The following is a 23,607-nucleotide window of genomic DNA, read 5'->3' on the forward strand; positions in this document are numbered from 1 at the left end:
TTTCAGTAGCTCCTCATCAGTGCTGCCTATCCAGTGCCACCTATCAGTGCCCATCAGTGCCGCCTGTCATAAATGCCACCCAAAGGAAACTCTATTTGTGGGAAGAAAATGATAAAAATTTAGTTTAGTGTTGCATAACAATTGTTATTCAAAGTGCAACAGCGCTAAAAGCTAAAAATTGTCCTGGGCGGGAAGGGGGGAAATTGCTTGGTGTGGAAGTGGTTAAAAATCCAAAGCCATCACATCATGGCTGAGGTAGGTACAGAAAAATCTAACGCGTTTCACATTATGGTAGATGCTTAGTCATAGCTGGTAACCATAGTCTGACTAGAAATATTAAAGGGATTGTAAAGTGAATTTTTTTTTTTTTAAATAACAAACATGTTATACTTACCTCCACTGTGCAGCTTGTTTTGCAGAGTGGTCCCGAACCTGCTCTTCTGGGGTCCCTCAGCGGCTGTCTCGGCTTCCTCCCGCAGGTACTTCTCACGTTCATGTGAGCTCCCTCGCATGGTGAGAACCATCTGTGGGTGCGCTCCCGTGATACAGCTGGTGGCTATAGCCGCTCGCTGTATCACACGGCCCCGCCCCCGGGCGCTCTGCGTCAGTGGATGTGATTGACAGCAGCGCAAGCCAATGGCTGCGCTGCTTTCCATCCATCCACTCCAGCCAATCAGCGGCCAGGCTGAACGGTGGAAAGGACGTCGGGGGACGAGCGCGGGACTTTCGAGGGGTGAGGTAAGTAAAACGGGGGGGCTGGGGGCACTGGGACTGTCAGATGTTTTTTCACCTTAATGCATAGAATGCATTAAGGTGAAAAAACATTTACCTTTACAACCCCTTTAACCACCTCGCGCCCGCCCTATAGCCGAATGACGGCCGTAGAGCAGGCACGTTCGTCCGGGTGGTCGTCCCTGGACGTCCTGATGTTTAGTTCCGCAATGCGCGCCCGGGGACAGGCAAACACAGATCGCTGTAAACGGCCAATCACAGCGGCCGTTTACAGCGTGATCGGCGTGTCCAATGGGAGATGTTCTCATATGTAAACATATGAGATCATCTCTCAGTGCCGCTCTCCCTCCTCGCACAGACAGTGTGAGAGGGGAGAGATGAACGGCTGCAGTGGCAGCCGTTCTGCCTCTAGTAAAAAAAAAAAAAAAAAAAAGTAAAAAAATAAAATAAAAAGTGCCATCCTCCCCCAGCAGTGCCATCCTCCCCCAGCAGTGCCATCCGCCCCCAGCAGTGCCATCCGCCCCAGTGCCATCCGCCCCAGCGCCATCCGCCCCAGCGCCATCCGCCCCAGTGCCATCCACCCCAGTGCCATCCACCCCAGTGCTACCTGCCCCCAGTGCCATCCACCCCAGTGCTACCTGCCCCCAGTGCCATCCACCCCAGTGCTACCTGCCCCCAGTGCTACCTGCCCCCAGTGCTACCTGCCCCCAGTGCCACCTGTTGTCAGTGCCACCTGTCGTCAGTGCCATCTGTCATCAGTGCCACGTATAAGTGCCATCTGTCATCAGTGCCACGTGTCATCAGTGCCACATAGTGCCATCTGTCATTAGTGCCACGTATTAGTGCCATCTGTCATCAGTGCCACGTATCAGTGCCATTTGTCATCAGTGCCACCTGTCAGTGTCACGTGCCATCTGTTGTCAGTGTCACGTGTCATCAATGCCACTTATCAGTGCCATCTGTCATCAGTGTCACGCGTCATCGGTGCCATGTATTAGTGCCATCTGTCATCGGTGGCACGTATTAGTGCCACGTATTAGTGCCATCTGTCATCAGTGCCACGTATTAGTGGCACGTGTCTTCAGTGCCACGTATTAGTGCCACGTGTCATCAGTGCCACGTATAAGTGCCACGTGTCATCAGTGCCACATATTAGTGCCATCTGTCATCAGTGCCACATATTAGTGCCATCTGTCATCAGTGCCACGTATAAGTGTCATCATTGCCACGTATCAGTGTCATCTGTCATCAGTGTCACATGTCATTGTCCTGGTGCTTCAAAAGTGTAATAAATAGTCAACAAGTTAGATGTGTAATTTATGTTCCTAGAACACATGATGGCGCTACCTGCATGTTGGGCCTCTCTATGTGGCCAGGCTGTGAAAAAGTCCCACACATGTGGTATTGTAATACTCAGGAGGAGTAGCAGAATTTTTTGGGGGGTGTCATTTGTGGTATACACATGCCATGTGAGAGAAATAACCTATTACAATGACAATTTTGTGGAGAAAAAAAAATGAAAAATCTTAATTTTGCAAAGAATTGTGGGAAAAAAATGACAACATCAAAAAGCTCACTATGCCTCTTACTAAATACCTTGGAATGTCTACTTTCCAAAAAGGGGTCATTTGGGGGGTATTTGTACTTTCCTGACTTGTTCGGGTCACAAGAAGCGAGATAGGCCACCAGTACATCAGATGTGATCAATTTTGTGCGATTCGCACCACACCTTGTAGACTCTCTAACTTTCACAAAGACCAAATAATATCCACTAATTTGGGTTATTTTTACCAAAGATATGTAGCAGTATAAATTGTGGCCAAAATTTATGAAGAAAAATTAATAATTTGCATAATTCTGTCACAGAAACAAAGAAATATGCGCTTTTTTTCAAAATTTCCGGTCTTTTTTCATTTATAGCGCAAAAAATAAAAACCCCAGAGGTGATCAAATACCACCAAAAGAAAGCTCTATTTGTGGGAACAAAAGGACAAAAAATTCATTTGGGTACAGTGTTGCATGACTGAGTAATTGTCATTCAAATTGTGAGAGCACCGAAAGCTGAAAATTGGTCTGGGCAGGAAGGGTGTTTAAGTGCCCAGTAAGCAAGTGGTTAAGGAAGCAAACACTCCCCACAACTCCTCCCCTATATAATCAAACTAGAATCGAAACCTGGTGTGCAAGAGAGGACAACATGAAAAAAACAGGAAAACACAGAGTACCAATCTCTGGATGTATGGCATAATAAATTGATCAAGTCAATTGAGCTGTTTCTCTGTAATAACATGCTGTCCTCTAGCAAATATCGTTATTATAAAATGTTCTAATACAAACATTATATACAATGTAAAAACATGATAATATACTGAACAATGCTTTGTGCAATCAAAATACCACAGACAGGGGGGGGGGGGGGGGGGCGTGGCCGGCGCGTGACTGGAATGGCCGCCTGAGATCTGAGCTCTCCACATCCACAGCGGCATTGAGCGACTTCCCGCACACCTCAGCCCATACCAAGCACACGGTGACCGTCCTAACCTCCTGCTCTACCACGGGAGGATGTCGCTGAAGCGAAAAGACTCCAGACCGCACCGCAAGCTGACGGCTTTTATGTATCAGCCGTCAGTGCGGCGAGGCCAAGATGGCGCCGCTCCGTCCGGGAGCCTCACATACGCAGCGGCCGTATCCTCCCCTCATGGATGCACTGACTCCAGCGATTCGCCTACTACTCTGGTAAGCGCTTCTAATGGTGGCGATCCACTCCGCTCCCCCCCGGGACTCCTACTACCCAAAGCACAGTCAAAAGTAAAATGAGGCTGGATGCCTCAGAGTTAGGTGGGGATGGCTGTAACTCAAGAGAGCTTCCCTCTTCTACGCCTGCACCAGGCCCCCAGCCAGATGCCATTACCTCCTTCCCCACCATAGGACAGACTGTTATTGATACTACCCTGAAAGAGATGCTTATTTCACTCCGTAGCTCTCTGCAATCTGATATGCTTTCATTCATGCAAGGATTTGATAGCAAATTGGGCCTAATGGATACCAGGGTCACTCATTTGGAAACTAACATGGATACCATGACTGCCACCATTAATGACTTAATCGACTCACATGAGGCACAGGCACAGGAAACTAAATGGCTGACCGACAAGTTAGCAAACTTAGAGGACAGAGCCAGGCGCAATAATTTCAAGATCAGAGGGGTGCCCGAGTCCATACAAAATGCTGATCTGCCTGCCTTTGCTAAAAGTCTAATTAAATCACTGCTACCTGAAGCGAAAAATATGGAATTACTTATAGATCGGATACATAGGTTGCCAAAACCTGCGTTTCTACCAGACTCCGTACCCAGAGATGTTATTCTCAGGGTACACTTTTTTCACATTAAAGAACAGTTTATGCAAAAGGTGAGAGCGCTACCAACACTCCCCGACCCATATGCTCACCTACAGATCTTTGCTGACTTATCCCAGCATACCCTGAGCAAACGCAGGCAACTCAACAACATCACTAAAACCCTGCGTAACAACCAAATCCAATATCAGTGGATTGCACCTGCCAAACTCTCCATTACTCCCGCGGGCTCCAAACATGTCGTAACCTCAGTACAGCAAGGTTTACGGATGTTGAAGATCTGGAATGTTGTCCCATCCAACAATGATATAGTGCCTATGGATCAAAGCAACATGGGAGCCATGTCGCCGCACCCCCTGCCTCAGAGGGACTATGGTCACACTCCATCTACTTGAATGGCTGAGGTTCGCCTGCATGGCCATGCTCTGTGGTTGTGATCCCTGCTCACGCTCGGTTTCACTAGACTTTTACCCCCGTCCAGGGCCCCTAGACACTGTTGTGTCGTGTCTCTGCCCTGAGCACTGTTAGTGTTGGTTCTTATTTTTTTGTTGTGTATTTTTCCTTTTTTGTTCTACCGTTCAACTAATAGACATATACTCCCTGCTTGGAAGCAATCTTACCTCACCAATCTACCCTCGGGTCCACGACCCCTCATTAGCACAGCTTCCTCTTGTGACCAGTGCTCTATCCCCCTCCCCCCCCCTCCCCTATTTATTTTTTATTTTTTCTTCTTTTCCCTCTCTATTTACAGGTACTCCGGATCTGCGCAAAACTTCTCTACCAGACCCTGCTGTCATCACCTCTTATTGACCCAGCACGAAACCTTCTGAAAACCTTCCTCTCCATTACATTGCCTTCCTCGAATCTCATCCAGCCAAACGGAACTCTGTTGTCATCCGACCTGCTACATAACTCCAAGGTACCTTCATTCATCTTTGCTACACCTCACTACACACTATGTCTATAAAAATTGTCACTATTAATACCAAGGGATTGAATCATCCTGCAAAAAGATCCTCTCTTTGGGCCTTGGCTAAACAATCTAAATGCGACATAATCTGCGCTCAGGAGACACACTTTCTATCCAGTAATCCTCCTTCCTGCACCAATAGGAATTTTAGCAATGTATATACCGCTAATGCACCTCAAAAAAAGAAGGGTGTCCTAATTGCTATTAGCAACTCGCTGACCTTTCAACAAGATCACTGCCTCTCTGTTCCTGGAGGTCGCTTCTTAATCTTGAAATGTCATATTAACAACGCACCCTACACCATCGTTAACGTCTATGTCCCAAACACCCACCAAATCCGATTTCTTCGGAAATTACACAGAAAAGTTCATTCAATGCAACAAGGCGCAACTATTTGGTGTGGCGACTTTAACTGTACCCCCGATCCAGAATTGGACTCCACATCTCTCTCCAAAAGAGGTCGACCAGAATTAAACTCTCTCCTCCATGAACTGGGCCTTTATGATGTCTGGAGGTGCACTCATGCAGACGAGAAGGATTTCACTTTCTTTTCCCCCTGCCACAATACCTATTCTCGAATTGACCTTTTTCTTACGGACCAATGGACTCTGCAAAAAATTTCTACTTCTACTATCCATCTGACTTCTTGGTCTGACCACTCCCCTGTAAGTATCACTATAGAAGACACTACCAGAAATGCTCCGACTTACCTTTGGAGGTTAAATACCTCGATCCTGCAATCTCCATCGTACAACCAAACTTTAGTAGACAATCTGAACTCCTTTTTTGAACATAACGAGAACTCAGTTGACGATCCGGCTGTTTTATGGTCCGCACATAAGGCATTTATGCGCGGAATCTTTATACAAATTAGGTGCTCAGGATAAGAGACAGAGGAGGCAGCGAATGAACAAATTGTTAGCAGACATACAATCCACTGATCTCCTTAACAAACAAAATCCTACACCAGCATTGAAATCACGACTCATTGCTCTCAGACTAGACCTTAGATCCCTACTCTTAGAATCTCATGACAAATACCAAAATCGACTTAAAATGAAGTTCTATGCTGAGAATAATAAACCCGGTAAATTTCTGTCTCATAGGATCAAAGGTTATTCCATTAAAACCCGACCGCCCTCCATCTATCATCCTCATACTAACTCTAAATTGACTAATCCACAAGACATTGCCAATGCCTTTAGTGCATACTACAGCTCACTTTACAAATTAAAAGACGATCCAACTCAACCTCAACCCACGACAGCGCAAATTAAAGCATTTTTAGATTCCATTGATCTGCCTAGTTTAACCCCCCTCCAATTAGATGACCTCAATACTCCTTTCACAGAGACAGAAATCAAGAGGGCTATCCAATCATTACCCGCCAACAAAGCCCCGAGTCCTGATGGTTTTGTGGGGGAATATTACAAAAAATTTGACTATCTTCTCACCAAATACATCACCCCACTGTTTAATTCAGCTGCCTCCTCTGCCTTTTTCCCCCAGGAAATGTTGAAAGCATTAATTGTCACAATACCGAAGCCAGGGAAAGAACCCACTTCGACCTAAAATTACAGACCTATCTCCTTGCTCAACCATGACGTGAAACTGTATGCCAAGGTAATAGCTAATCGGCTTAATGACTTAATGCCGTTATTGATACACCCTGATCAATCTGGATTTATCAAAGGGCGCCAAACATCTGATGCGACTCGCCGTATGATTAATATCATTCACCATACAGTGACCCATCGGATGCCTTCTCTGCTTCTCTCCTTGGATGCGGAGAAGGCATTTGATAGGGTTCACAGGCAATATCTTCAACAGACATTGGAAAAATTTGGATTCCAGGGCCATATTCTAATGGCAATCTTGGCCCTGTACTCCTCTCCATCAGCGCAAGTATATTGCTCTTCCATGTTATCTACTGATTTTAAAATTTCAAATGGTACTCGCCAAGGTTGCCCCCTTTCCCCCTTAATTTTTGACCTACTAATTGAACCTCTTGCTACTAAAGTTAGATCCCATGCTAACATCTCAGGTATTCCCTTTGGCGATTGCGAGCACATGATTAGTCTCTTTGCCGACGATGTGATCTTTTCATTAACCAACCCTACCTCTTCCCTGGCTTCGGTACAAACTTTGTTGGATGAATTTAGTTATGTGTCTTACTATAGAATTAATGCGTCCAAGTCATACATACTGCCCTTAGCGATATCTCCTGAACAACAGCAGCACATGAGCGTCCAATACCCTTATACATGGTCCACAAACTCTATCATGTATCTGGGAATTAACCTGACGAGCTCTACCAAAGATTTGTACAAAGCAAACTTCCCTCCATTCCTTACCACACTTTCTTCTGACCTAACGAATATCTCCAAACTCACACTATCCACCTCCGGTAGACTTGCGGCATTCAAAATGCTCAAGCTCCCTCAGTTACTATACCTGTTTCGGGCGTTACCCATCCCTATACCTGCTTCCTTCTTCAGGCAGATTCAATCGATAATTCATAAATTTATATGGCTAGGAAAAAAATCTAGAGTAGCACGTCGCACCCTTATGAAACACAGAAAGATAGGTGGTTTGGGATATACCGTAGTGAAAGACTATTATTTTGCAGCCATCCTGGCCCAACTCAAAGCCTGGTTCACTCCAGATCCTAACATCCATTGGTGTGCCATGGAAGCTTCTCAAGTGTTAGGAAATAATCTACGTAACTGTCTTATCTCTAATCCTAATATTACGTCATCTAACAATTCCTTATCCCCAACCATAAAAGCGTCGGTAGCAGCATTCTCCTACTTCATTACACACTTTCCTGCTACAGCTCCCACATGCACAATTCCCCTCCCCATTGAAACTCTTAACCTTCTGACCCAAGACATTCAACTCTCTCATTGGAAGAATAAAGGTATTTCCTATATCACTGATCTCTATGACAACGACTTCCTCTACTCTTTTACTTCCCTGCAAAATAAATACTCGCTCCCAACTAAAGAATACTATACTTATATTAGAATATCACATTGCCTAGTTCAAACCCCCTCCCTCCGTCGCAAAATCCCTAAAGTGGCATGGGCATACTTTTCTAATGCCTCATCACCCATCAAGGGCATCTCCCTCTTCTATACATTATTGGATGGCAAAGATACTTTTGAAAAATTACCCCCTCTACTAAAGTGGGAAACTGAACTGGGTTCCTCATTTTCCTCACAACAATGGCAGACTGCTTTACGAGCCGTATTTCTGGCTACGAAATCAGAAAATCTCTGGGACCTCACATACAAGATAAACCTTAGATGGTATATCACTCCATGGCAGATTCATAGATATAGTCCCACGACAGACCCTACCTGCTGGAGACTATGTGGCCTCCCTGGCAACCTATATCACATTTTTTGGTCTTGCCCAAAAATAACCCAGTTTTGGGCGGACATCTTTTTAATCATATCAACTCTCACTCACATTGTCTCCCCGCCTAACCCAGCACTTGCGCTCCTAAATATTGGAATTGACACCTATCCTCATCATCTCCAATGTATTGTTACACACTTATGCCTAGCAGCACGGTTGACCATTGCACGTAATTGGAAATCCCCTGACCTCCCTTCACATTCTGAAGTCATACGAACAACACATCTGCATGGCATGTATGAACGTATGTATGCCTCTGCAGAAGGTCTACTGTCTAAATCCATTACCCGCTGGACTCCCTGGTTAGACTGGGACCATACCTCCTTGAACATTCATCTCGTCTAGTATGAGAAGAATTTCTCACACAACTCCATGTACCTCTTCCACCTTTTATTCCCCCCTCCTCCCCCCTCCCCCCCAAATAATTCCTTTTTTTTAATTTTTTTTTCTATTCTCTCGCTATTCCTCCCCCCTCCCCCCCTCCTAAATATATCATCTACATGATAGATAACGGGTCAGTATTAGTCCATATCTTACGGACTTCTCTTCTCCATCATTTTCCTTTAGGTTTTACGGTTACTATCTCATGTTATATATCCATACGGTACTTTGCCTTACTCTTAGTATATATTGAGTATAGTGATAATGCGACAGGGTTTGACATCATTGCTGCCCTTAACACGGGAATGTTCCCTTGCTCCTGTGTACAGTGTGTTCCCAATTGGGGTACGAGGAGTAAGGTGACGCCCTCCTTTACTTTTTCTGTTTTAATAGATAGATCCTATACTTTTAGAGGCATTGTACTATGTTTCACTTATCTTTTATGGCAATCTGCACTATTGTTATCATACATTGTAATGGTACAGATATTCTGCGAATGTAACCTTCTTATTGTGTGATTTACATATTAAATAATAAAAAATTATTGAAAGTAAAAATACCACAGACAGCAGAAAGCAACAAAAAACGATCATCATTGTAAATCTGTAATAACCAAAATTCATATTTGTAAAAATTCATATTATGAAAGTTACTGTATCAAACATATTTCATTTACAGTTAATATGGAATAATAATAGAATGATGTATATTATCATAAAGTCTTGCGATCGTTCTCCCATTTGTCATGTCTGTGGTAGAGAAATAAACCTATGGTGTACTAAGAGAAAAAAAAAAGTAATAATGATAATGAAAAAATAAAAAATAATAATCAAACGAATATACAAATTAATATACAGGAGATGCTTAGAACCATGAAAACATGTATCAATGTGCATATAATATATACGAAATGTACATGAATGTTCTGCCCCAGAGTCACATATGTGACATGCATAGACAACATCTACCATAATGTGAAACGCGTCAACCTTTTTTCTGTACCTACCTCAGCCATGATGTAACAGCTTTGTATTTTTAAATACTGTTTTTGCCACAAAGGTGTATTCTGAGAGTGTGCGGCCGTTCAGCTATCTTCCTTGATTGTCTACACATTTGCCGAGATTTGCACCTGAAGGTTTGAGTGGGGCGGGAGTTTATTTGGGATACCATGCCTGTAGCAGCATCACTCCTCTTCAGTGGCACCTGGGCTGGAAATACAAGAGAGACCAATCTCGTCATTTCAGTTGCCGATCTGGTACGTGACACTGGAAAACAGTTTGCCAGATATATTTGCCACGGCCATAGACAAAACTATTGCTAAGTCGGTGGACTGTATGTGTCATTATAATGCCAGTTCTTGGATGTGTACTGAGAAGTGCCTAGTACAACTTTTCATTTCACTTTCATTTCACATGTGTAATTGGTAAGAACATCAAATACAGCCAACGCGTTTTGGGAAAGGGGGGCCTCTCGCTTCTTCGGGGCTTGAGCAGTCAATGTAAAATCTGACTCAGCCAAGTCAAGTTAAGTAAAGCTTTATTGTCATTCTACTACATGTGATGACATGCGGTAGAACGAAATGTCGTAGCTCACAGGGCCACGGTGCTACATCCTAATTAAACATATTACAAATATACAAAGAATAAAACACAGCAAAGAACTTAAAATAAAACATTATAAAAACTATACACCCCTGATCCTAATGCCAATAGGAGATGATAGTCTTCATCAAGCCTTAACACAGGTCCCCTAGTGCATTCTAATGCAATTCTATTATTATTGACTGCCCAAGCCCTGCTGAAAGGCTTTTGTTCCCTGAAACATGTTGGCTGTATTTGATACTCTTAACCATTAAACTTTACAAAAAGACATTTAAAGCGGTTGTAAACCCTCACATATACTGTGTGAAATGAACCACCTCAGATGATACCGAGATAAAAAAGAAATCCTCCTACACAGGTTTTACTTGTGTATCTGCAGTCTTCTCTTGCCTACACCCCTTCAAAAGGGTAGAAAAAAAAATGTTACACACACCCCCCCCCCCCACACACACACACACACACACACACACACACACACACACACACACACACACACATATATATATATATATATATATATATATGTATACATATGTGAGGTACTGAAAAAAATAATTGTTGCTCTACATAAAGATGGCCTAGGCTATAAGAAGATTACAAAGACCCTGAAACTGAGCTGCAGCACGGTGGTCCAGACCATACAGCGGTTTAACAGGACAGATTCCAATCAGAACAGGCCTCGCCATGGTCGACCAAAGAAGTTGAGTGCACATGCTCAGCGTCATATCCAGAGGTTGTCTTTGGGAAATAGACACATGAGTGGTCCCAACATTGCTGCAAAGGTTGAAGGGGTGGGGGCTCAGCCTGTCAGTGCTCAGACCATATGCTGTACACTGCATCAAATTGGTCTGCATGTCTGTCGTTTTAAATTGATTCCCCAAGAGGCAAATGGATATCCCCTGGATCAACTTTACCTATAAATGTTAGTATTCAGTTATATTATGTACATTTAGGCCTTTTTTAAAGCGATCTACTGAGCCACTTCTAAAGGAAGTCTATTCCACATTTTCACAGCCCTTACTGTGAAGAAACCTTTCCGTATTTGGAAATGAAATCGCTTTTCCCCCAGACGTAAAGAGTGTTCCCTTGTCCTCTGTGATGACCTTAAAGAGAATAACTTAACACCAAGTTCACTATATGGACCACCTATGTATTTGTGCATGTTGATCATATCCCCCCCCCCCAATCTCCTAAAAGCCGCTCGGTTCTTTGCCTGGAGGAGCGGGAGGGGATGTGCCCCCTCCCGCCGCTCTTCCCAAGCCTCCCGGTGGCACGGGAGGGCCGATCGTCGATCCGTCTTAGTTCCAGTTACCTTGATGTAAACACGGAAGCAACGTGACAACGTCACTTCCTGTTTACTCGGCTGCCAATGGCGCCGGATTTTTTAAAATATACAGTATTCAGAATCTCCGTTTTCAGTGATCTGAATACTTTGAAGTGCAAAGGAGGAATTGGAGGTCTTTTAGACCCCCGATCCCTCCGTAAAGAGTACCTGTCACCACCTATTACTGTCACAAGGGATGTTTACATTTCTTGTGACAGCAATAAAAGTGATCAAATGTAAAAAAACAAAAAAAAACAAAAAAAACAAAAAAACAATTTAATAATATAAAAATAAATAAGAAAAAAATGTTTTTATCAAACCGTCCCCGTCACTGCGAGATCGCATAGCAAACAAAACGCATACGGAAGTCTCGCCCAAAAATGTAAATGGTGTTCAAATCACACATGTGAGGTATCACCGTGATCGTTACAGGGAGAGCCGGTTCACACAGGGGCAACTCAGATCCGACTTCAGGTTACCCCTAGTTGCCTCAAGTCGCGCTACATGTAAAAATCAATGTAAGTGAATGAGAGCTGTCTTAATGCACACTACTGAAGTCACTCCGACTTCAGAAAAGGTTCCTTTACTACTTGTATCCGACTTGTAGGCGACTGGTACCCATTGATTTCAATGGAAGTCGCCTCCAAGTTGGATCTCCATCTATATTGAGGCGACTCTCACAGAATTATCAGCTCTCGAGAGGGAACTCCACGCCAAATTTATTAAAAAAAATTGTCGTGGTTCCCCCTCCGGGAGCATGCCAGGCCCTTATGTCTGGTATGGATTTTAAGGGGAACCCCCTATGCCGAAAAAACGGCGTGGGGGTCCCCCCCAGATCCATACCAGACCCTTATCCGAGCACGAAGCCTGGCCGGCCAGGAAGGGGGTGGGGACGAGCGAGCGCCCCCCCCCCTCCTGGACCGTACCAGGCTGCGTGCCCTCAACATGGGGGGTACCCCTACCCATTCACCTGGGGAAAAAATTTCAATAAAAAAACACAACACAAGTTTTAAAGTCCTTTATTAAGCAGCTCCAGGGGTCTTCTTCTGACGTCGGGGGGGGGGTCTTCTGACGACTTCTCCGCTCTGTTCGGCCTTTTCTCCCGGTGTCCAGCCTCTTCTCCCGCTCGCCGGCGTCTTCTCCCGGGCTCCTCCGCTGTCTTCTTGCAGCTATTTTACTAGCGGAGGAGCCCGGTCTCCTTCGCCTTCTGTCCTTCTTCTCTCTTCTTTCTTCTTCCGATGTTGACCCGGCGCTGTCTTCCGCTGTACTGGCTTGTGCAACGTGCGCAGCGACTTATATAGGTATGGGGCGTGGTCACCGGATGATGTCACACGGTGACCCCGCCCCTTTATGACGTCACAGTCCCAGGGCATGCTGGGACTGTGGTGTCATAAAGGGGCGTGGTCACCGGATGATGTCACACGTGACCCCATACCTATATAAGTCGCAGCGCACGTCGTATAAGCCAGTACAGCGGAAGACATCGCCGTGCCAACATCGGAAGAAGAAAGAAGAGAGAAGAAGGACAGAGGGTGGAGGAGACCGGATTTCTCCGCTAGTAAAAGAGCGGCAAGAAGACAGTGGAGGAGCCCGGGAGAAGACACCGGAGAGCAGGAGAAGAGGCCGGACACCGGGAGAAGAGGCCAAACAGAGCGGAGAAGTCGTCAGAAGACCCCCGGAGCTGCTTAATAAAGGACTTTTAAAACTTGTGTATTTTTATTGACATTTTTTCCTCAGGTAAATGGGTAGGGGTACGATGTACCCCTTACTCATTCACATAGGGTGGGGGGCTGGGATCTGGGGGCCCCCTTATTAAATGGGGCTCCCGGATTACGATAAGCCCCCCGCCCGCAGACGCCGACAACCAACGGCCAGGGTTGTCGGGAAGAGGCCCTTGTCCTCATCAACATGGGGACAAGGTGCTTTGGGGTGGGGGGGGGCCGCAGGGTGCCCCCCTTCCCCAAGGCACCAACGCCCCCATGTTGAGGGCACGCGGCCTGGTATGCTCCCGGAGGGGGAACCCACGCCGTTTTTTTTTTTTTACATTTGGCGTGGAGTTCCTCCTTGAGAGCTCATTCTCTGATTGGCCACGGTAAAAGTCGCCTGGCCTGGGGTGACTTAAAGTGGTGTTGTAAGTCGCCCCAAGTCGTGTTGACAAGTCGTGTCCAAGTTGCCTCCAAAAGTCGTGTTGGAAGTCGTGTTACCCCTGTGTGAACCGCCTCTGAGAGCAATAATTCTAGCATTAGACCTCCTCTATAACTCTAACCTGGTAACAGAGGCGGCTCTCTAATTAGGCAAATTAGGCGGTCGCCTAAGGCCTCCCACTCCCAGGGGCCTCGCGGCCGACCTAATTTGCCTACTGTGTGTGGGAGTGAATGTCCCCTGGTCAGCGTCCTCAGAGACTTTAATGCGGGGCAAAAGCCTGCCATATGCGCAACCAGGTTTTCCCCGGCCACTTGAGAACTGCCCGAGAGCTCATGAGTCATGATCCCGAGTGGCTGCATGTAGTCCCCTCCTCTGGCTCCTCCCCTTCTTCCGCGCTCTGAGGATATCCTTCTCCTACCATGTGCACTTGCAGAGAGAGCTCTGATAATGCCCGCAGCGGCTGAGCAGCTCCCTGATCAAATCCATAATGGAGCTGGCGCCTGCCGATCATCCAGGTCTCAAGGTACTGCACGACACTACCGGACACAAACAGCATCCCATGACTGGCGCCCAGAATATCACCGCTGCCGGCCACCTGCGACCTCACTCAGACACAGAGCAGTACACTGATGATATGTTTGCCGTTCAGCATATGATGCCACCTACTGACCCCTGTCATCATTATCCTGTTCCTGGGCCTGGCATACTATCATCATACTTCTTATCATCCCCCCTGCACTCCTCTGCCAGCTTCCTACATCCATACCCCTTGTCATCTTCAGCCCTCTGCACCCCTCTGCCAGGTTCCTTCCACCCACCCCACCCCCTGTCATCTTCATTCCCTCTGCCAGCTTCCTACCACCCCCTGTCATCTTCATTCCTTCTGCCAGCTTCCTACATCCCCACCCCCTGTCATCTTCACCCCCGTGTACCCCTTTGCCAGCTTCCTACCCCCCCACCCCTGTCATCTTCATCCCCCCTGCACCCCTCTGCCAGCTTCCTGCCACCTCCCCCCTGTCATCTTCATCACCCCTGCACCCCCCTGCCAGTTTCCTACCACCCCACTCCCTGTCATCTTTATCCCCTCTGCCAGCTTCCTACATCCCCCACCCCTGTCATCTTCATCCCCCCGCACTCCTCTGCCAGCTTCCTACCACCCCACCCCGTTATCTTCATCCCCCTGCACCCCTCTGCAAGGTTCCTACCACCCCACCCCCCTGTCATCTTCATCCCCTCTGCCAGCTTCCTACATCCCCACCCCGTCATCTTCATCCACCCTGCACTCCTATGCAATCTTCCGACCAGCCCACCCCTGTCATCTTCATCCCCCTTGCACCCCTCTGCCAGGTTCCTACCAACCCCTGTCGTCTTCATCGCCTCAGCATCCTTCTGCCAGCTTCTGTCATCTTCATCCCCTCTGCACCCCACTGCCAGCTTCCTACTCCACCCCCTGTCATCTTCACCCCCTGTACCCCTCTGCCAGCTTCCTACCACTCCAACCTCTCTCATCTTCATCCCCCTGTACCCCATCTTTGAAATCCTATAACTCACCCCCTGTCATCTTCATCCCCCTGCACCCCTGCTAGCTTCCTTCCACCCAACCCCCTGTCATCTTCATCCCCTCTGTCAGCTTCCTACATCCCCATGCCCTGTCATCTTCATCCCCTCTGCCAGCTTCTTACCACCCTACCACCTGTCATCTTCATCCCCTCTGCCAGCTTCCTACCATCCCAGCCTCTGTCATCTTCATCCCCCCTGCACTCCTCTACCAGTTTCCTACCACCCCATCCCCTGTCCTCTTCCTCCCCCTTGCACCCTTCTGCCAGGTTCCTACCAACCCCTGTCATCTTCATCGCCTCAGCATCCTTCTGCCAGCTTCTGTCATCTTCATCCCCTCTGCACCCCACTGCCAGCTTCCTACTCCAACCCCTGTCATCTTCACCCCCTGTACCCCTCTGCCAGCTTCCTACCACTCCAACCTCTCTCATCTTCATCCCCCTGTACCCCATCTTTGAAATCCTATCACTCACCCCCTGTCATCTTCATCCCCCTGCACCCCTCTGCCAGGTTCCTACCACCCAACCCCCTGTCATCTACATCCCCTCTGTCAGCTTCCTACATCCCCATGCCCTGTCATCTTCATCCCCTCTGCCAGCTTCCTACCATCCCAGCCTCTGTCATCTTCATCCCCCCTGCAATCCTCTACTAGTTTCCTACCACCCCATCCCCTGTCCTCTTCCTCCCCCTTGCACCCTTCTGTCAGGTTCCTACCACCCCCTGTCATCTTCATCCCCCCTGCACCCCTCTGCCAGCTTCCTACCACTCCACCCTTGTCATCTTCACCCCCTGTACCCCCCTGCCAGCTTTCTACCACTCCACCACCTCTCATCTTCATCCCCCTGTACCCAATCTCTGACATCCTATCACCCCACCCCCTATCATTTTCAACCTCCCCCAGTACCCCTCTGCTAGCTTCTTTCCACCCCACCCCTTGTCATCGTCACCCCCCTGTACCCCTCTTCCAGCTTCCTACCACCTCACCTACTATAATCATCATCATCATCATCCCCACACCCTACTTCTGACATCCAACCACCCTGCCCCCTGTCATCAACATCCCCATCACCCCCGTGTACCCCACCTCTAGCATCCAACAATCTATCCCCATCTTCATCCCCCCTGTTCCCCACTATCATTATCCTCCCCCTCTGCTGAAATCCTACCACCCCACCCCCTGTCATCATTACCCTGTACCCCACCTCTAGCATCTTACAACCCTGCCTCCTGCCATTATCATCCACATCCCTCTTGTACCCCACCTCTGGCATCCTATCACCCTACCCCCTATCATTATATGGGAGATATCTCAGCCTCTCACCCCAATGCTGCCACCATCAACCTAAACTGTATCCTGTATCCTGCCATCCAACCAACAGTACCCCAACAATTGCGTCACACACCACAATACTGCTCTGCCACCCAGTGAGCAGTAATGATGCGCTGTAACTCCTTTCAAACAATCAGTGATTATTAATAATGTGCAATAACCTCTAGCAACCAGAGTGATAATGATAAGCAGTAACCTATAGAAACCAATCAGTGAGCAGTAATGATGTGCAGTAACCTACAGCAACCAATGGGTAAGCTGTAATTATGTGCAGTAACCTCTAGCAACCAATCAGTGAGCTTGAAGCAATTAGTGAGTGTGAACCAGATCTTTATGTTTACATTATTAACGTGTTTTTTTTAAGATAATTCTCATCAGCTGCAGGCAATAGCAAGCTCTACCGCCATCCTAGCCTTCACCCAAAGCCAGAACCAGAATCCAACCAACAGTACCCCAACAATTGCGTCACACACCACAATACTGCTCTGCCACCCAGTGAGCAGTAATGATGTGCTGTAACCCCTTTCAAACAATCAGTGATTATTAATAATATGCAATAACCTCTAGCAACCAGAGTGATAATGATAAGCAGTAACCTATAGCAACCAATCAGTGAGCAGCAATGATGTGCAGTAACCTACAGCAACCAATGGGTAAGCGGTAATTATGTGCAGTAACCTCTAGCAACCAATGAGTGAGCTTGAAGCAATTAGTGAGTGTGAACCAGATCTTTATGTTTACATTATTAACATGTTTTGTTTTTTTAGATAATTCTCATCAGCTGCAGGCAATAGCAAGCTCTACCGCCATCCTAGCCTTCACCCAAAGCCAGAACCACATTGCAAGGCAGGAGTTGTAGTTCTCCACACCACACACTGGACTTGGCCCTCCAGTGCCTGCGCTCTGCAGAGACTACAACTCCCAGGATGCACTGCAGGGCACCCAAAGCGAATGCGTCAGCTTCTCCTGCTTGTAGTAGAGGACAGAGTAGTGTATAGAGGGATTATCTGTCTGAATTCTGTCTGTGGCTCTAGTGTTTGGTGGGTGCTGCAGCAATGTGGCGTTATGTTGTATCATGTCTGCAGTCTCTGACCATCCCTTGTATCATGTCTGCGGCCTCTGACCATCTCTTGTGTCATGTCTGCGGCCTCTGACCATCTCTTGTGTCATGTCTGCGGCCTCTGACCATCTCTTGTGACATGTCTGCGGCCTCTGACCATCTCTTGTGTCATGTCTGCGGCCTCTGACCATCTCTTGTGTCATGTCTGCGGCCTCTGATCATCTCTTGTGTCATGTCTGCGGCCTCTGACCATCTCTCGTATCATGTCTGCGGCCTCTGATTATCTCATGTCTGTGGCCTCTGATTATCTCTTGTATCATGTCTGCCGTCTCTGACCATCTCTTTTATCATGTCTGCGGTCTTTTCTGCAGCAATTTCTATCACTCAAATATTTTTTTCAGTTATGGGAGTGAGTGGGGCCTCATGTCTAAGGTTTGCCTAAGGCCTCACAAAGCCTAGAGCCGCCTCTGCCTGGTAACCATGACATTTTTTCGCCTATGGAGATTTTTAGGTACCAACGTTTATCGCCATTCCACGAGTGCATGCAATTATAAAGCGTGACATGTTTAGTATCTATTTACTCAGCATAACATCATCTTTCACATGATAGAAAAAAATTGGCATAACTATACTGTTTTTTTTTATGAAAGTGTCCCTTTTCCCATAAAATTGCATTTAAAGAGGAAGTAAACCCTGATGAGTTTACTTCCTCTTTCATTCCCTGCAAAGGCAAAGCATAATGGACTACTATGCATCGCATAGTAGTCCATTATGTGTCACTTACCTGACACAGGAGCCAGCGAAGTCACTGCTGTCCCCATGTGTACGGAGCCTCCATCTTCTTGGTGGGGTCTCGCAGCCCCGCCGCTGTCATTCGGCGAAGCCGCGATGACGTCACTCCCGCGCATGCGCACGGGAGCCGACACGCACGGCATCTTCGTCGTTGCCGCGCTCAGTGCGCCTGCGCGCCGCTGTCTACGTGCCTGTCTTCAGGAAAATATCTCCTAAACCGTATAGGTTTAGGAGATATTTCTTGGACCTACAGGTAAGTCTTAATCTAGGCTTACCTGTAGGTCAAAGTGGTTTGTAAGGGTTTAAACACCACTGCATAAATACCGTGTGACATAAAATATTGCAACAATCGCCATTTTATTCTCTAGATTCTCTGCTAAAATAGGTGTTTAAAATTTGGTGTTTACAAGTTAAAATAGCACCCCCAAACATTATATATATATATATATATATATATATATATATATATATTTCTATTCAAAAAACACGGCATTTCATTAGAGTGGAGGAAGCAGAATCCTTTTTTGCCTGCTTTCCTCACCCTCTACCCCCTTCCTTGCTTCCTTTGTGTTGCATTAATTTATTGCCTGCCGCAAGAAAAATAAGAAGTCAGACCAATGGCCGACACATAGGAAGATCTGTGTAAAAAAAATGGCAGCTAATGATTATAACACACAGCTCTGCCCAATTTCCTCAGAAGATGTTTATGTTTTGCCAACACAATCTCTTTAAAGTTTCTTCTCTGTAGCCTTTGAAGAGGGAGCTGCTTTCAGTAGACAACCTCAATTAGAACTTTTCTTTTGCATTACATCACGTCTGCAGCGCTGTAAGAATCCCAATCCTCGGATACATACTGTACTTACTAAAATAAAATTAGGATCAGCCAACCTTAAAAGCCCGTACACCCTAGAAGAAAATAATTTTCATCCAAAGAATTATCGAGATGCATTTCGTATAGTGTGTGTACAACTTTCGACAGCCGATTGCAAATTATCGTGCGAAAATTATCCCCCAAAAAAACTATTTTTGTTTGACCACTTGACCTGCGGCAGGTTGGCACGGCTGCGTGAAACGCCATAGCTGTATGGCGGGTGCTTTAAGAGCTCTAGGGGGCGTGTGCACGTGCAGGTGGAGGCACGCGCCCTCAGTGCCGATTGCGCGTGGCTGGGCTGTCTGCCAGGCAGGGCCGGATTAAGAGTATCATGGGCCTGGTGCTGAGGATTTTGATGGGCCTTTTTATGGAAATAAATAAAATGTAAAAAAAAATTTTTTGTTAAAGTAAATGAAATATTTTAAACAAACCACTCACACAGTTTTTTTACATTTTTTTTTCACAATACTTTTTGGGGAGAATGGAGCAGTGAAAGGTGTCAGTACTGCATACACGGGGGGGGGGGGCAGAGCAGGGGGAATCTAATGGACAGTCTGGGGGGCGCAATTACAAGCACCGATCTCCCTCTGTGATTGCCCGCCGCACCGATCACCCCCGACTTTCAGATTTCCCCTGCTGCAGGAGGTACAAGGAGCGTCTCACGCAGTGCAGTATCCAAATGATCAGTCTGTCCCTGCTGGGCCTATATTAAGGTAGGGGCCTGGAGCTGCAGCTCCAATAGCCCCTACATTAATCTGGCCCTGCTGCCAGGGACCCGCGATCACTCCTCAGAGAGCCAGAACGGGGATCTGTCACTGTAAACAGATAAGTATGAGAGAGAGAGATCTACTGTTCCTAGTAATCTCTCTCTACTCCCTGTCCAACCCCCCCCCCCACAGTTAGAAACACCTCCCTAGGGAACACTTAACCCCTTGATCTTCCCCTAGTGTTAACCCCTTCCCTGCCAGTGACATTTATACAGTAATCAGTGGCTATTGTTAGCTCCGATCGCAGTATAAATGTCGATGGTGCCAAAAAAGTGTCAAAAGTGTCTGATCTGTCCGCCGCAATGTTGCAGTCCTGCTAAAAATCACTGATCACTGCCATTACTTGTAAAAAAAAAAATCATAATAAAAATGACATAAATCTATCCCCTTTTTGTAGACGCTATAACTTTTGTGCAAACCGATCAATATGTACTTATTTTTTTTACCAAAAATATGTAGAGCAATACATATTGCCCTAAACCAGGGGTCTCCAAACTACGGCCCTCCAGTTGTTTAGGAACTACAATTCCCATCATGCCTAGTCATGTGTGTGAATGTCAGAGTTTTACAATGCCTCATGGGAAATGTAGTTCCGCAACAGCTGGAGGGCCGTAGTTTGGAGATCTTTGCCCTAAACTGATGAAGATTAAGAAATTCGTTTTTTGTTTTTTTTGGGTGGGGGGGAGGGGGGATATGTATTATAGCAAAAAGTAAAAAATATAATTATGCGGGACCCATTGGAGATATGGGCTCGTTGCTGAAGCCATATAACAATGGTTATATGGAAGATGGTGAATGGGGGGCACTGCGGTCAAAGAGTTGGTGGCCTCTGAGCTAGCATATCAGCTTTAGGCCTGGTACAGTTAATACGATCGCAGTGCCGGTTGATTGGTATGTTAATGGGGTGGGGAGAGGGAAGGCCCTGCAGAAGACCAACGCGTTTTTAGTCTATTCAGTTAAATGATAAGTTCATTGTTGGTTTTGACATGTTTATTATATGTTTTAATTAATAAAGAGGCTGCTACGGCCACTAATTACTCCAAGTTAAAAGTGTGGTCTCTTTAATGGGAAAGTTGAAGGATGTATTTGGGTGGCTGGGTAGCAACAAGTAAGGTGGGCAACATCAGTTATACTATATTCACGACAACAATTGTCTGATGGAGCGTACACACAGTCGGACTTACCGCCAACAACCTCACATCCAACACTTCCCGTCTGAAAATCCGATGGTGTATACGCAGCATTAGCATCATGTTGCTTTTAAATTGAAACGCCTCCCATTCAAGTCTATGGTAACACTCCATAAACGTTCTGACAGGCGTTTTCGATGCGGTTTTGGTGCGGCTGCCGGGTGTTAAAATTTGTTTATTTCTGTCACTTTCGATTGTCGAACAGTTTTAACGCGCCCTCACACTCTTCAAACGCTACAAAACTGTGCATAGGGCGTTTAGGGAGCATTTTTAATGCTTGTAAAACACTCCATTCTAAAGCTCATTGACACCTCTCTGACGCCCATACTAACGCCATACAAACGCTATAGGATCGTTTGTTGAGCGTCAGAAATTTAGTCAATTGTGAACAAGCCCTTATGCACAGAATGTTTTATGATAAAAAAAAAAACCTTCTGTGTTTACAACCCCTTGAAGCCTGCAACCCATGGACAGGGTAGTCTTAGATGGGCATGTAGTTTTAAATGGACTTTAAAGTGGTTCTAAAGTCTAACGGTTTTTACCTTAATGTAGACTCCACTAACTGCCCCCCATTCCTAAAGCCTTGACCTGACTCCTCCACCAATCCAGCGCTGTCCCGTCCTCAGCACCGCTCTTCCCTCTTCCTATTCTCAAAGGTGACACTGGTAGCAGCAAGAGCCATAGGCTCCTGCTGCTGTCAGTCAAACTTCTATGAGAAAGGGGCAGGACATACCAAGACTTTGTGTGTCTATGGAAGCACATAGCCTGCATCAAGAGTACAAAGGTGCCCATATAGCATACGACTTGCTAAGGAAGAAAGAGCAGACAGCACTGGCATGAGACTGCTAAAGAGGAGGTAAGGGACAGCTTTGTGCAATATCATTGAGAGAGCCTCTGCTTTCGTGCACATCACTGGATCAAGCTTGGACCATAAAAGGGGGGCTGGGGAACTGCTTGGAGAAGTTTTTTTTTACCTTAATGTATAGAATGCATTAAGTAAAAAAAAAATCCTTCTATCTTTAGCAGTGTTGGGACAAGGTCATATAGCCCGGAGTGAACATACTAAATTACACCCCCCCCCCTCCAAGATGTATGAGCAATGTGTCAGCAAAAATTCCCGCCCCCCCATAAAAAACTTACCGCTAATCTGCATGCGTAGCTCAAACCCTCTCATTCCACATATGCATATGCTCCCAGAACAATCCCTCCCCTACAAAAAAATTCCCCCTTCCTAACACAAATCTTCTACCCCTCAAATGTTCCCTCCTAGCTCAAATCCTGTCCCCCCCACTCCAAAATCCCCCTTCCAGCACAAATCCCCCTCCACAAATCCCCCATCCTAGCACAAATACCCCCCCCCCCACATTTCCCCTCCTAGCACCCGCAATTAACCCCCCCAGCCTAAATCTCCTCCCCACCATACTGTGTTTCCCCGAGCATACCAAGACATTTTGGACAATTTCATGCTCCCAATTTTGTGGGAATTTGGGGATGCCCCCCCCCCCTTCCTGTGACAACATGACTGCACACCAGTGCACAAAGCAAGGTCCATAAAGACATGGATGAACAAATTTAGGGTGGAGGAACTTGACTGGCCTGCACAGAGTCCTGACCTCAACCCAATAGAACACCTTTGAGGTGAATTCTCCTCCTTTAACATCAATGCCTGACCTCACAATTGCGCTTCTGGAAGAATGGTCAAACATTATCTTAGACACACTCCTAAGCCTTGTAGACAGCCTTCCCAGGAGAGTTGTAACCAACTCAATATTGAACCCTACAGACTAAGCCCTTGTACACACGGTCGGAGATTCCGATGGAATGTGTCCGATCGGAGCGTTTTGTCGGATATTCCCACTGTGTGTGGTCTGCATCGGACTGTTTCCGTCGGAATATCCGTCGGACCAAATTTTCCAACTTGCCGTAAATATTTTCAGACAAAATGCTCCGATCGGACATACTCCGATCATGTGTAGAGAATTCCGATCGGACAAAGTGCCACGCATGCTCAGATCAAATTCCTACATCAAAGCTATTGGCTACTAGCCTGAACGTAGTCCCATCGTAACGAAATTACGTCATCACGTTCTGAAAGATCGGATTTTCCGAC

Source organism: Lithobates pipiens, unplaced genomic scaffold (assembly GCF_037356315.1).
Source record: "Lithobates pipiens isolate NorthernLeopardFrog02 unplaced genomic scaffold, aLitPip1_a1.2 Scaffold_28, whole genome shotgun sequence".
NCBI classification, from domain to species: Eukaryota; Metazoa; Chordata; class Amphibia; order Anura; family Ranidae; genus Lithobates; species Lithobates pipiens.